General features: G+C 36.3%; 1 non-coding gene across 1 annotated transcript; it reads left to right on the forward strand.

Moving 5' to 3' along the window:
* Positions 1–3: 3 nt before the first annotated feature.
* On the forward strand, positions 4–85 carry trnas-cga (transfer RNA serine (anticodon CGA)). The gene has a single exon. It is a non-coding gene; the product is annotated as a tRNA-Ser (tRNA).
* Positions 86–15,418: the final 15,333 nt, after the last annotated feature.

The following is a 15,418-nucleotide window of genomic DNA, read 5'->3' on the forward strand; positions in this document are numbered from 1 at the left end:
CAGGTCACGGTGGCCGAGAGGTTAAGGCGTTGGACTCGAAATCCAATGGGGTTTCCCCGCACAGGTTCGAATCCTGTTCGTGACGACACACTTTTAGGCCTCACGGCGCGTCTGACCCCAGATCAGAAGGTTGCGTGTTCAAATCATTCCCACTCTCGCCACTCAAAATAGATTGGTGAGCTGACAACTGGAGGCTGGAGGCTGCAGTCCACCTCCTTGCCACGGCTGAGGTGCCCACTGCTCCAGTGAATGGAGGTTGTTTGTTCAAATCACATCGGGGTCAATCCTTTGGGGTGACCCTGGCACAGTTAGAGTGGGTCGTCCAATAACCGGAAGGTTGGCGGTTCGATTCCCACGCTCAGCACTGAATTGACAGCTGGAGGGTCAAGGTTTCCACAGTAATCCCTTGTCCATGTGCTTCTATCAGCTGCTGATGAACGACGGTTCTTGATGCAGCGCCGTCTGAGGGGTCAGAGGTCATGGGGTCACTTTTTTAATATCATTTTTATAAACATTTTCAGAAGGAAGACGAGCTGTCATGGTTCGTGTTTTTCTGTCTTCATTTATTAGTTCCTTTGTTATGTTTTCTATCAGTTATATATTCATGTATCCTTACTTCCTGTTTAATTTTTTGTATCTTCCCCCCCATGAATTTTACTTCCTTTCCATGTCACACCTGGTTTCCTTTTCTAATTAGCACTTGCCTGTCTTTGATTTCCTCTTCACTGCCTCAGAATATGTACCCCAAGTCATTTCTTGTCAGATCACTTCAGGATGCTGTTTCATTCTCTCATATTGAGTCCTGTCTTGTTACTTTCTTCTTATTTCCTCCTCAGTTCAAGCTTAGTCGTTGTTTGTCCTGCTCTTGCAGCATTTTTGCTTTAGATTAAATAACCATTTTTGTCCTCTGTTTCTACTCAGTCCTTGTTTTCCTCAGTTCTTGCATTTGTGTCCTCAACCTCCAGCTCCCCCTTCTTTCCTAAGAACCAACTGATTGAAATAAGTTTGTTTACCAAATGAAACCATAATGTCTTGTGGTGTATCAGTGTCAGATTGACTTCGACCCATGACACGATGTGCAACAAAGACGAATCCAGTTTCCAAAACATTTATGGAAACTGGAACATTTCTGAACATTTCTGAACATTACTGAACGGTGCTGAAGCAGCTCGATCGACACAGTCCTAAAAATCCTGAAGATTCCTTGATGGAAACACAGAATTTTTCCAACATTAAATATACACCAAGATGGAAGAGTTATAGAACTATAAATTAATTTTTAAATAACCATCATATTTACATCACATAAGCTTAGAATATTTCCACTCATGGAAACGATTAGTGTGACGCTGTGTAGAGACAGAAGATCAGCACTGAGAATACGGTGGATCTGTAGGACTACAAGGAAAGTTTCGTATGCGCCTTTGTTTTTTTTGTTTGTGTGTTTTTTTCTTGTTTGTGTGTTTTTTCATTTTTATATGTTTGTTTTTCATGTTTGTATGTGTTCGTATGCGTGTTTTTTTCATGTTCGTATGTGTTCGTATGCCTTTTTTTTTTCATGTTTGTATGTGTTCGTATGCCTTTTTTTTTTCATGTTCGTATGTGTTCGTATGCGGTTTTTTTCATGTTTGTATGTTTGTTTGTATGTTTGCTTTTCATGTTCGTATGTGTTCGTATGCATGTTTTTTTCATGTTTGTATGTGTTTGTATGCGTGTTTTTTCATGTTTGTATGTTTGCTTTTCATGTTCGTATGTGTTCGTATGCGTGTTTTTTTCATGTTTGTATGTGTTTGTATGCGGTTTTTTTTCATGTTTGTATGCGTGTTTTTTTCATTTTTGTGTGTTTGTATGCGTTTTTTTTCCATGTTCATATGTGTTTGTATGCATGTTTTTTTCATGTTTGTATGTGTTTGTATGCGTGTTTTTTTCATGTTTGTATGTGTTTGTATGCGGTTTTTTTTCATATTTGTATGCGTGTTTTTTCATGTTCGTATGTGTTTGTATGCGTGTTTTTTCATGTTTGTGTGTTTGTATGCGTTTTTTTTCCATGTTCATATGTGTTTGTATGCATGTTTTTTTCATGTTTGTATGTGTTCGTATGCGTGTTTTTTCCATGTTCATATGTGTTTGTATGCATGTTTTTTTCATGTTTGTATGTGTTCGTATGCCTTTTTTTTTTCATGTTCGTATGTGTTCGTATGCGTGTTTTTTTCATGTTTGTATGTGTTCGTATGCGGTTTTTTTCATGTTTGTATGTTTGTTTGTATGTTTGCTTTTCATGTTCGTATGTGTTCGTATGCATGTTTTTTTCATGTTTGTATGTGTTTGTATGCGTGTTTTTTCATGTTTGTATGTTTGCTTTTCATGTTCGTATGTGTTCGTATGCGTGTTTTTTTCATGTTTGTATGTGTTCGTATGCGTGTTTTTTTCATGTTTGTATGTGTTTGTATGCGGTTTTTTTTCATGTTTGTATGCGTGTTTTTTCATGTTTGTATGTGTTTGTATGCGTGTTTTTTTCATTTTTGTGTGTTTGTATGCGTTTTTTTTCCATGTTCATATGTGTTTGTATGCATGTTTTTTTCATGTTTGTATGTGTTTGTATGCGTGTTTTTTTCATGTTTGTATGTGTTTGTATGCGGTTTTTTTTCATATTTGTATGCGTGTTTTTTCATGTTCGTATGTGTTTGTATGCGTGTTTTTTCATGTTTGTATGTGTTTGTATGCGTGTTTTTTTCATTTTTGTGTGTTTGTATGCGTTTTTTTCCATGTTCATATGTGTTTGTATGCATGTTTTTTTCATGTTTGTATGTGTTCGTATGCGTGTTTTTTTCATGTTCGTATGTGTTTGTATGCGTGTTTTTTTCATGTTCGTATTTCGTATGCGTTTTTTTTCCATGTTCGTATGTGTTTGTATGCGTGTTTTTTTCATGTTCGTATGTGTTTGTATGCGTGTTTTTTTTCCATGTTCGTATGTGTTTGTATGCGTGTTTTTTTCATGTTTGTATGTGTTTGTATGCGTTTTTTTTCCATGTTTGTATGTGTTTGTATGCGTTTTTTTTCCATGTTCGTATGTGTTTGTATGCGTGTTTTTTTTCCATGTTCGTATGTGTTTGTATGCGTGTTTTTTTCATGTTTGTATGTGTTTGTATGCGTTTTTTTTCCATGTTTGTATGTGTTTGTATGCGTGTTTTTTCATGTTTGTATGTTTGTTTGTATGTTTGCTTTTCATGTTCGTATGTGTTCGTATGCATGTTTTTTTCATGTTTGTATGTGTTTGTATGCGTGTTTTTTCATGTTTGTATGTTTGCTTTTCATGTTCGTATGTGTTCGTATGCGTGTTTTTTTCATGTTTGTATGTGTTCGTATGCGTGTTTTTTTCATGTTTGTATGTGTTTGTATGCGGTTTTTTTTCATGTTTGTATGCGTGTTTTTTCATGTTTGTATGTGTTTGTATGCGTGTTTTTTTCATTTTTGTGTGTTTGTATGCGTTTTTTTTCCATGTTCATATGTGTTTGTATGCATGTTTTTTTCATGTTTGTATGTGTTTGTATGCGTGTTTTTTTCATGTTTGTATGTGTTTGTATGCGGTTTTTTTTCATATTTGTATGCGTGTTTTTTCATGTTCGTATGTGTTTGTATGCGTGTTTTTTCATGTTTGTATGTGTTTGTATGCGTGTTTTTTTCATTTTTGTGTGTTTGTATGCGTTTTTTTCCATGTTCATATGTGTTTGTATGCATGTTTTTTTCATGTTTGTATGTGTTCGTATGCGTGTTTTTTTCATGTTCGTATGTGTTTGTATGCGTGTTTTTTTCATGTTCGTATTTCGTATGCGTTTTTTTTCCATGTTCGTATGTGTTTGTATGCGTGTTTTTTTCATGTTCGTATGTGTTTGTATGCGTGTTTTTCATATTTGTATGTGTTTGTATGCGTTTTTTTTCCATGTTCGTATGTGTTTGTATGCGTGTTTTTTTTCCATGTTCGTATGTGTTTGTATGCGTGTTTTTTTCATGTTTGTATGTGTTTGTATGCGTTTTTTTTCCATGTTTGTATGTGTTTGTATGCGTTTTTTTTCCATGTTTGTATGTGTTTGTATGCGTGTTTTTTCATGTTTGTATGCGTGTTTTTTCATGTTTGTATGCGTGTTTTTTTCCATGTTCGTATGTGTTTGTATGCGTGTTTTTTTCATGTTTGTATGCGTGTTTTTTCATGTTTGTAAGCGTGTTTTTTCAAGTTTGTATGTGTCCGTATGCGTGTTTTTTTCATATTCGTATGTGTTTGTATGCGTGTTTTTTTCATGTTTGTATGCGTGTTTTTTTCATGTTTGTCTGTGTTTTGTATGCGTTTTTTTTCCATGTTCGTATGTGTTTGTATGCGTGTTTTTTCATGTTTGTATGTGTTTGTATGCGTGTTTTTTTCATGTTTGTATGCGTGTTTTTTCATGTTTGTAAGCGTGTTTTTTCATGTTTGTATGTGTTTGTATGCGTGTTTTTTTCCATGTTCGTATGTGTTTGTATGCGTGTTTTTTCATGTTTGTATGTGTTTGTATGCGTGTTTTTTCATGTTTGTATGTGTTTGTATGCGTGTTTTTTTCATGTTTGTATGCGTGTTTTTTCATGTTTGTAAGCGTGTTTTTTCATGTTCGTATGTGTTTGTATGCGTGTTTTTTTCCATGTTCGTATGTGTTTGTATGCGTTTTTTTTCCATGTTCGTATGTGTTTGTATGCGTGTTTTTTTTCCATGTTCGTATGTGTTTGTATGCGTGTTTTTTTCATGTTTGTATGTGTTTGTATGCGTTTTTTTTCCATGTTCGTATGTGTTTGTATGCGTGTTTTTTTCATGTTTGTATGTGTTTGTATGCGTGTTTTTTCATGTTTGTATGCGTGTTTTTTCATGTTTGTATGTGTGTTTTTTCATGTTCGTATGTGTTTGTATGCGTGTTTTTTTCATGTTTGTATGCGTGTTTTTTTCATGTTCGTATGTGTTTGTATGCGTGTTTTTTCATGTTTGTATGTGTTTGTATGCGTGTTTTTTTCATGTTTGTATGCGTGTTTTTTCATGTTTGTAAGCGTGTTTTTTCATGTTCGTATGTGTTTGTATGCGTGTTTTTTTCCATGTTCGTATGTGTTTGTATGCTTGTTTTTTCATGTTTGTATGTGTTTGTATGCGTGTTTTTTTCCATGTTCGTATGTGTTTGTATGCGTGTTTTTTCATGTTTGTATGTGTGTTTTTTCATGTTTGTATGCGTGTTTTTTCATGTTTGTATGCGTGTTTTTTTCATGTTCGTATGTGTTTGTATGCGTGTTTTTTTCATGTTTGTATGTGTTTGTATGCGTGTTTTTTCATGTTTGTATGTGTTTGTATGCGGTTTTTTTCGTGTTTGTATGTTTGCTTTTCATGTTCGTATGTGTTCGTATGCGTGTTTTTTTCATGTTTGTATGTGTTAGTATGCGTGTTTTTTTCATGTTTTATGTGTTTGTATGCGTGTTTTTTCATGTTTGTATGTGTTTGTATGCGTGTTTTTTTCATGTTTGTATGCATGTTTTTTCATACATTTGTATGCATGTTTTTTTCATTTGTTTGTATGCGTGTTTTTTTCATACGTTGGTATGTCTCTTAAAACAACAGCTTGCTAACCACAGTGCATCCTGACAGTCAACTTTAATAAAGGAGTAAAATAAAATAGCTCATCTTATGGCAGCTTTAAGACAATCAGTTAGACCAGCAGAACAACCAGACAAATGCTTCAAACTGCCTCCAGAAAGAGTTTCAGGTCTAATGAGATGAGGCAGAGCAGAACAATCGTAGTGTTTAGCCTCCCACGGTAAACAATAGAGGCTGAGTGGAGTTGATGAGGTGGAGGGTCGCGTCTCCATTCAACTCGCCTTCTGTGACTGAAGACAATCAGCTCACACTGTGACTCTGCAGGATAATTATACCTGCTGAGATACACCACGACGAGGCTGAAACTGAGCTGACCAAGATAACCAGAAAACAAAAGAAGAAAGGATCGACTGATGCAAGTTCTCCTTTATCAACATTTCATAAAACATTCAGTAGAAACCAGCATCCATTTCAGCATGAATCACTCTGCTCTGAGAGTTTATGTTTAACTGACCCGGAATTACTCTTTTGATGATGTTCAAAGGCTTCACAGCGCCTCGTCTTTTGAACAATGTTGTTCATTGTATATAAACTTGAAGAGGGCTTGGCTTTAGGGAGGGGGCGGCAGGCCAGGCGGAGTCAGCTACGTGGCCGCAGGAACCAAATATTGCTTCATTTGTACACAATCAAAGAAAACCAGTGATGGAAAGAAAATACAAGCCATGAGGCCGCTCTGGGTGGAATTTACTGGAAACTGTGGATGACAATGCAGCGTCCTGTGTTTACACAGTAAAAGAATATGCTTTTAAAAGCTCTATTACTGAGGAAGACTGATACGAATGTTCCGAGAAATTAAAAAAACAAACCTTGACAAACACTGCCTGGCTGAGTTTTCAGACAAACTAATCAGCCTCAAACCAAATAAAACTGAATATCATGAAAGACAAAGCTAATAAGTGGCCAACAGCTCAATCTGAATGGTAATGTTATTCAAACCTGCCAATTCCTCCGCAAGCAAACTCAACTTGAAATTGCATTTCTGAAGGAGGCCTCTGTGGATGTTCTTTGGATAGAATAAAATTCATCAAACTGTCGCCTGGCATCGCCAAAACTGATAACACCGACACGCGCATTTTCCTTTTAATGCTCCAAACTCATCAGCCTGAAGCGTACCAGCAAACATTATGCAGAAGGAGGTTTTTAAGAGGACAACAACTTAATCTGAATGGAAATGCAGTTCTCAACCACACAAGCTTTTGGCAGCAAACAGAAACAAGTGTTCTGATTAAGATGTTATTTCTTCTCTGTGATGACATTTGTTCCCCTTATATTTGTGGGCCTGTCGGTTCTTCTTCTTCTGCTCATGACTGAAATACATATTACATTCATAAATGTGTTTGTGAGAGCATTAGAGGAGGGATGCATCTGCAACACACAGCCTCTCTGCTCTGTGGTAAGTACCTCTGGTTTTCATTCAGTGCACCCATCCCATTCTACTTCCACCTCAGCTCTAAATCTCCTAATTCATCTCATTATTCGCTCAATTGGTGGGCTTTAACCCCTCCTGCCTGGGGTCTTATAGAGCTGGTAGTCATTAGCAGAGCAGAGGCAGGTCTGAACTCTGTCTCACACATATGCAGCATCATAAAACGTGCAAGGAGCCTGCAGGGTGTCGCTACAGCTTTATCGGCCTGTTGAACAGCGGCTCCGTCAAACTTGGACCGGAGTCAGATCTGCTCGGTCGGGACAGACAGACGGTAATGAACGCCACAGACCACCCAGAGGTTTGTGGTTCTCTGAGAGTCTGGGTGCGCTTGGCGGATGTGAGCTATGCTTCCACCCGAGTGATGCCTCATGGGAACTCTCTGAGGAGCGGACTGAAAATGATTGTGTTTTGTTTTGAGGGTAAATGAAGGCTGTTGTTGTCCACTTGGAAAAGTCTTTTTCACATTTTCTTCAACATTTAAAAATGCTGCAGACCGGGGCTACTGCAAACGATTGTTTAGTTCATCGAGTATTCTATCAATTACTCCATTTAATAATCGAGTAATCAGACAAGAAATCATTTTCTACTTAAAAGAGAAAAAAACACGTTATGAACTAGCTTTCTAGCTAACATCCAGCTGTGCTAACATCTGTTAGCTTCTCTCCTCCTGTCTCTGCTTTCATTAACTGTATTTTAATGCAGCTGAAATCCTAATAAAGCCTCTTATTTCCTGTTTTATTGTCTGTTTTCAGACAACACAGTGATTCAAAAGAATTTACAGATACAACACGGTCTGATAAAATGAGCTGTTTTTATTCTGGTTGGACTTTGATGTGACTCAGAATATTAGTTCACATTAACAGCTGACAGGCTGAAGCTGCTCTGATGGGCAGAGGCACATTAATGGTGGAGTTCTGGTGACATTTCAACAGGAAGCCACTATTTGTCCAACATGAAAACTACGACACAGAAATGAAATAGTGTCTCTACCGCCCAGCCCAAGCCTCAGCTTCCTTCTGTTCTTTGCAAGCATCCTTCCCAGCTAACAGTCCAACTGATTTCCATTAAAATGCTAACATTTCTTTTCTTTTCTTTGAAATGCTCCCAAACCTCAGACATTTATCCTCTTTTTCTCAGATTTTGTTCCTCGTTGTTTTCTTTGGTTTCCTCCATCAAATCAAGCTACAACAAACGCAGCACGTGCACACGTTGGGTAACAGTAATAACTGTCCGTGTGAAACTGAGCAACCACTGAGCTGAAGGAAATAATTTCAAATGAAATCATTTGCATCAAGGATTTTTGTTATCGAGTTATTCAAGGAATCGTTTCAGCCCTACTGCAGACCATAAACTCAACTGAAATGTACCAAAGCAGCATGGCTCGCAACAGGATCAGCTGTTTATCATCAATAATGCAGGATTATAAACCCGCTCTCACTCATAATGCATCCACACAAAGAAGGTATTCATGGTGTTACAGCCAGTGTGATTCAATCTCTAAAAGGTTTGTAGTCACTTCTCTTTACGAACAGAAACATTCAAAGGAATTATCTGCAGAATATTAGCATCAATTCAAACCTGGACCTTCCTCCTCTTCACTGTGGAGTGAAGTGGGGAGCATAAAATCATGCCATTTCTAACCTGGATATACACAAAAAGGCTTTGTTGCAGAGCTTTTAGTCACAAACTAAAAGATTTCTGCTAACAGAGCACTGACACCAATTAGAAATTATCGCGGTTTTAGTCCTAACACCTGGGTGTGGTCGTTGACCAGCGTCTATGCACACACTCCCCTAAGGCTCTGCAGCCCAAAGATGCCATGAAAGAGGTCAATATGTTAAAAAAAAAGTCTTCAGTGAGAACAAAAACAGATATACCAGCAGAAGGTTGAATCTCTGCGGAGAAATACACCACCACACACTTCTACTGAGTCCTATAAAAACACAGTGATGCTTTGGTGTGCAGTTTTAAGATGTACAAAGACATGATGGCTGTAGAACACCAACTGTTTCAGTGTCTTCCAAACCATCAAAAATCACTACAGGACAAATAAAGCTGGTTTATTGTCTTTGACCTCAGAATCCCAAAGATTTTTAACACATTTAATTATTAAGTTGATAGCAGGCATAGTCGAGAAAACTAACTCTAAGAAGTGGGCCAATCCACCTTAACATCCTGCTTTTTCATGTGTCCATGTGAGTTCAATGCAGTCAAATATCACAAAGAGGTCCGGTGGTAAAGAATGTAGAGTCTGCTATAAATTAGCATTTTTCTCCACTGACATCACATAAATCTCATCGGGGGAAATTTGAAAGATTTAGACTGTCTCCAGCTGAAAACTCAACATCAAACTGGTTGTTATCTGTGAGCTCAGACCGTGTTTCTCCCCTGTTTTTGGCCTGTGTTCGTGTTTGTTTGAGTGTAAATTAGGCAGAGTGAGATTGACAGGTGTCTGGGTGTCCAGGGCCCCTCAGACAGCTGCGAGGGCACCACTGCAGGGTATTAGGCCTGATAGAGGGCTGATTAGAGAACATTAGAGGTGAAGGAAGGAGAGGGGACACAGCTGTTGCTGCTAACTATTATTACCCACAAAGCAGCTCTCTACAGAGTGGACTCACACACCTGTGGCCTCCTGCTGTGCTCACGAGATGTGGATAACCTCAAAGTTTGTCAGTATGAGAAAAACGTGCATTACAAATGTATGTAAAAGTGTAATGGAGTGAAGTGGTAAGATTGCCACATTTTACCTGAGTGGGTTCATATCTCCTGAATGAAAAGCACTACCTCCAGTAGCTTTTTTGATACTTTGATCCACAGCAACTTACACTGGTGGAATATAGTAGTCCCCCTACTGGAGGTAGCACCTTCCATGAAGAAGACTTGAACTCACCTCACCCATATGAAAGGTGGCAATCTTACCAGTACACTATTCAGTTCCACATATGACACAAGTGAAAAAAAAGCAAAAAATGAAAGAATTCAAACGTATGGAAAAAACACAAATGTTCATGCAGCAGACGCTTTTATCCAAAGTAACTTACACTATTTAGGTAAGAAATTGCTGCCAAAGAAATGGAAGATCTGCCTGTTAGGAAGGGGATTTGAACCCAGATCTACCACGTGAAAGGTGGCAATCTTAGCACCACACTATCAGACATATGAAAACAATTACACATAAAAGCATATGACCCATACACGCATATGAAAGAAAATCCACATACAATGATATGTAAAAAAGCATTAAAAATGTATGAAAAAAGATCCGCATACAAACAAAAAGGTATGAAAAAAATTCCACATATAAACATATGAAACATACAAACGTATGAAAAAAAATCCGCATACAAACATATGAAACAAACAAACGTATGAAAAAAATTCTGCATACAAACATATGAAACATACAAACGTATGAAAACAATTCCGCATACAAACATATGAAACAAACACACATACAAACGTATGAAAAAAATTCCACATATAAACATATGAAACAAACGATCATATGAAAACAATTCCGCATATAAACATATGAAACAAACACACATACAAACGTATGAAAAAAAATCCGCATATAAACATATGAAACAAACGAACGTATGAAAACAATTCCGCATATAAACATATGAAACATACAAACGTATGAAAAAAATTCTGCATTCAAACAAATAAAAAAACACACATACAAACGTATGAAAAAAAATCTGCATACAAACATATGAAACAAACACGCTTACGAACGTATGAAAAAAAATTCCGCATACAAACATATGAAACAAACACACATATAAACGTATGAAAAAAACTCCGCATACAAACATATGAAACAAACACACATACAAACGTATGAAAAAAAATCCGCATACAAACATATGAAACAAACACGCTTACGAACGTATGAAAAAAAATTCCGCATATAAACATATGAAACAAGTGAAAAAAAAAACATAGAAACATGTATAAAAATTTATGAAAAATGAAAGAATTCAAACGTATGGAAAAAACACAAATGTTCATGCAGCAGACGCTTTTATCCAAAGGAACTTACACTATTTAGGTAAGAAATTGCTGCCAAAGAAATGGAAGAACTGCCCGTCATGAAGGGGAACCGAGATCTACCACGTGAAAGGTAGCAATCTTAGCACCACACTATCACACATAAGAAAACAACTACACATATATGAAAGAAAATCCACATACAAAGATATGAAAAAAAGCATTAAAAAATGTATGAAAAAAATCTGCAGACACACATGAAACAAAATAGCATTCAAAAGTATGAAAAAAACATACAGACAAGAAAAAAACACGCATACAAACGTATAAAAAAATCTGCATACAAACATATGACACAAATACGCATACAAAAGTATGAAAAAAAATGTAAAAACATATAGAACAAACACGCACACAAACGTATAAAAACAATCTGCATACAAACATGAAACAAACATGCATACAAACGTACAAGAGTATGAAAAAAATACGCAAAAAAATATATGAAAGGAAAACGCATACAATTGAAAAAAGTTCCGCATGTAAACATATGAAACAAACACGCTTACGAACGTATAAAAAAAATTCCGCATATAAACATATGAAACATACAAACGTATGAAAACAATTCCGCATACAAACATATGAAACAAACACACATACAAACGTATGAAAAAAAATCCACATATAAACATATGACACAAATACGCATACAAGAGTATGAAAAAAAAAAACGTAAAAACATATGGAACAAACACGCACACAAACATATAAAAACAATCTGCATACAAACATGAAACAAACATGCATACAAACGTACAAGAGTATGAAAAAAATACGCAAAAAAATATATGAAAGGAAAACGCATACAATTGAAAAAAAACCTATGTACACACATGAAACAAACATGCAAACGTATGAAAAAAGTTCCGCATGTAAACATATGAAACACACACCCATACAATCATGAAAAAAAAAGATTTACAAACATGTGAAACAAATACGCATACAAACATGAAAAAAGTTCTGCATACAAACATATGAAACAAACATGAAACATGCACGCACAAACTTATGAAAAAAAATCTGCATACAAACATATGAAATAAACATATGAAACATAAACACATACAAACATATGAAAAAAACTGCATGCTAATGTATGAAAAAAATCTACATACATGCATGAAACAAACACGCATACAAAAGTATGAAAAAAATTCTGCATACAAACATATGAAACAAACATGCATACAAACATATGAAACAAACACGCTTACAAACGTATGAAAAAAATTCCACATATAAACATATGAAACATACAAACGTATGAAAAAAATTCCGCATATAAACATATGAAACATACAAACGTATGAAAAAAATTCTGCATACAAACATATGAAACAAACACGCTTACAAACGTATGAAAAAAATTCCACATATAAACATATGAAACATACAAACGTATGAAAACAATTCCTTATATAAACATATGAAACAAACACGCTTACAAACGTATGAAAAAAGTTCCGCATACAAACATATGAAACAAACACGCTTACGAACGTATAAAAAAAATTCCGCATATAAACATATGAAACATACAAACGTATGAAAACAATTCCTTATATAAACATATGAAACAAACACGCTTACCAACGTATGAAAAAATTCCACATGTAAACATATGAAACATACAAACGTATGAAAAAAATACGCAAAAAAATATATGTAAGGAAAACGCATACAATTGAAAAAAAACCTATATACACACATGAAACAAACACGCAAACGTATGAAAAAAATTCCGCATATAAACATATGAAACATACAAACGTATGAAAAAAATTCCGCATATAAACATATGAAACATACAAACGTATGAAAACAATTCCGCATACAAACATATGAATCAAACACGCTTACAAACGTATGAAAAAAAATCTGCATGTTTGTTTCATACAAACATGAAACAAAAAACACGTATATAATTGTTTCAGAAAAAGTAAAAAAAAAACACAAACGTATTAAAAAAAAAACTCATACAAACGTACAAACCAAACATGCACACAAATATATGAAAAAAAATACAAATGTATGGAAAAACTATAAAACAAAACAAAACAAAATGCGTGTCAGATGTTGCTTTGGGAGTCTGACAGAAAGCTGCTTTTGTCCGATCGTGTGTTTTTGAGAACAGTTTCCTCTGTAAAATGCTGTGTGAATTAATGGCGCCGGTCGCTCAGTTGTGTCTCATTCAATCTGGGTCTTTGTCAGCCAAGATCTTCAATACGAGAAGGCAAACAGCTGCTGTGATTAAAAATAAATCGCACTCAGCATTTCTCTAAACCCCGGAATAACTAATCTGGACTGGGACATGAAAGATGCATGAGGGCAAATGTAATAATTTCATCCATCAAAGGATTTACTTAAACACTTTAAACCAAAGTCGTGGATCCACTCAGAGAGGATTGTTCCATCACAGCAGTAATAAAGATATTGGTTTAAGGAATCGCCAGAAAACAAGCTACACAGATTTAATATGCAGCAGTTATGGCTCTGTCGGCATAAATCAACATTTTTATAAGAATGAGAGCTTAAATTTGAATGTATGATTCAAATTGAGAAATATCTTAAGAAATAAAACAAAAATAACTTGGAGAAAGTGAATATTATAATGATTAAAAGGCATCACTTCTTATCACTCTGCTGGAATGTCTTTGACCAGCCTCCCACCCACCCCCCCAGGCTGTGATGGTGGGTGGGTGGAGGCAGGTGTATGCAGGACGAAGCAGCCTGGGGCCCTCCCCGGGCAGGCTGATGGACAGAGGTGAGGACAGGTGGAGGTAAGGTGGAGAAGCTGAGCTGTAGGTTTTATCTTCAGACTCAAGATGGTTGCAGTTTGTGTGTGAGGGCAGGGGAAAAAGCTGTGGTAACCCACAAGTTTTCATCTTTCAAACACTATCAAACAGCTGAGACAATTATTCATGAACACAATCAATTTTTGTCACAAATACGTCAGAAAAAAGTTTTGAAATTCAATCTTTCTTATTGAGATGTAAATATCTGACATTCATGCTGCCTGCACACAGCTCACTGTAACAATTATTCTTATGATTAGTTGCAGGCGAATTGTGTTGCTCGTAGTGATGAACTGGGAGGATTACAGGTTCACTTTGTGAGTTTTTCAGCCCACAGCTTCAATGTTTTGGTTCAAATGAACAAACTGAACACAAAGCTGCTCCACTCTTCAACAAGATGGTGCAATAAAGAGTTACTGGATGTGGACTCATGTCTGATGGATGGTCCATTTTGATTTGTTCTGACCTGCAGAAAAAAAGTTTAATCGCATTTCTGTAAAAGTTCAGACATTTTGCTCAATGAATTTCATTTAATAATCACAGCTGGATCAAAATGAGCCACGTTATAATGCGTTAAAGCTAAATTAATTGTATTAAAATCTACAATAGCAACGTTCTCGAAGATTCACGTATCCACATCTGTCTCCTGCTGCAGATGTTGGAGCATCATGAAGAGGAGAACCAGACAACAGCAACCAGGGACTGCTGAGCAGCTGGAATCTGGGATTCAGCAGGAATGGACTCAGATTCCTGCGAAAAACTCAGTTCCTAAACCTTTAAAAAGAGTCATTAAAGGAAGCTGAAGGAACACGAAGGAAACATGAGCTTTTAGCTTTCACTGAGTGTTGATGCTTCAGATTCTCAGATGTTTATGTTTTCTAAACACAGTGAAGATGCTTAAAATCAGTTATTTGTATTTTGTCTGTTAAATAAAGTTTTAAAAGACAAACGTTTTAGAAAACTTTTTGAGTTTCTTCTCAGCCTTGAACTCGTTTATTTGTGCTCGGACCTCACAGTTATCACCTGTCCTGATCTAATCTTCACGCTAAGTGTGAGAATGCGGCAGGTTGCAGCATGCTGTCAGTCAGTAACTATCCTCTTCAGCATTGGCAAATGCTGATGGTAAATTCTCATTAGGTATTAACCGCATCAGTCGTCTATTGAGCAGCACGTCCTGGTTGAATGCGCACCTGTCACTTATTCCCTCCGTCTGTTTATCTTAATACACCCAAAGCAGAAAGTTTGGTGCTGGTCTGCAGCTGTTCATGCACATCAAGGATAAACAAGAATCATTCAAATATTTACTACTGTGAAAATCAGTAGTACACGTGTGGTAAATGTGTGCGTTTGTGTGAGCAAATAGATTAACCTCAGGATGAGCATTGCGTGTTTTCCTCTCTGAATGATCAGATTTTATCTCACACTCTGCAGAAACTCGCACACACATCTCCAGACATGAACACTGGCGCACAG

This window comes from Leuresthes tenuis, unplaced genomic scaffold, assembly GCF_036924035.1.
Source record: "Leuresthes tenuis unplaced genomic scaffold, fLeuTen1.0.hap1 SCAF_12, whole genome shotgun sequence".
Classification (NCBI taxonomy): domain Eukaryota; kingdom Metazoa; phylum Chordata; class Actinopteri; order Atheriniformes; family Atherinopsidae; genus Leuresthes; species Leuresthes tenuis.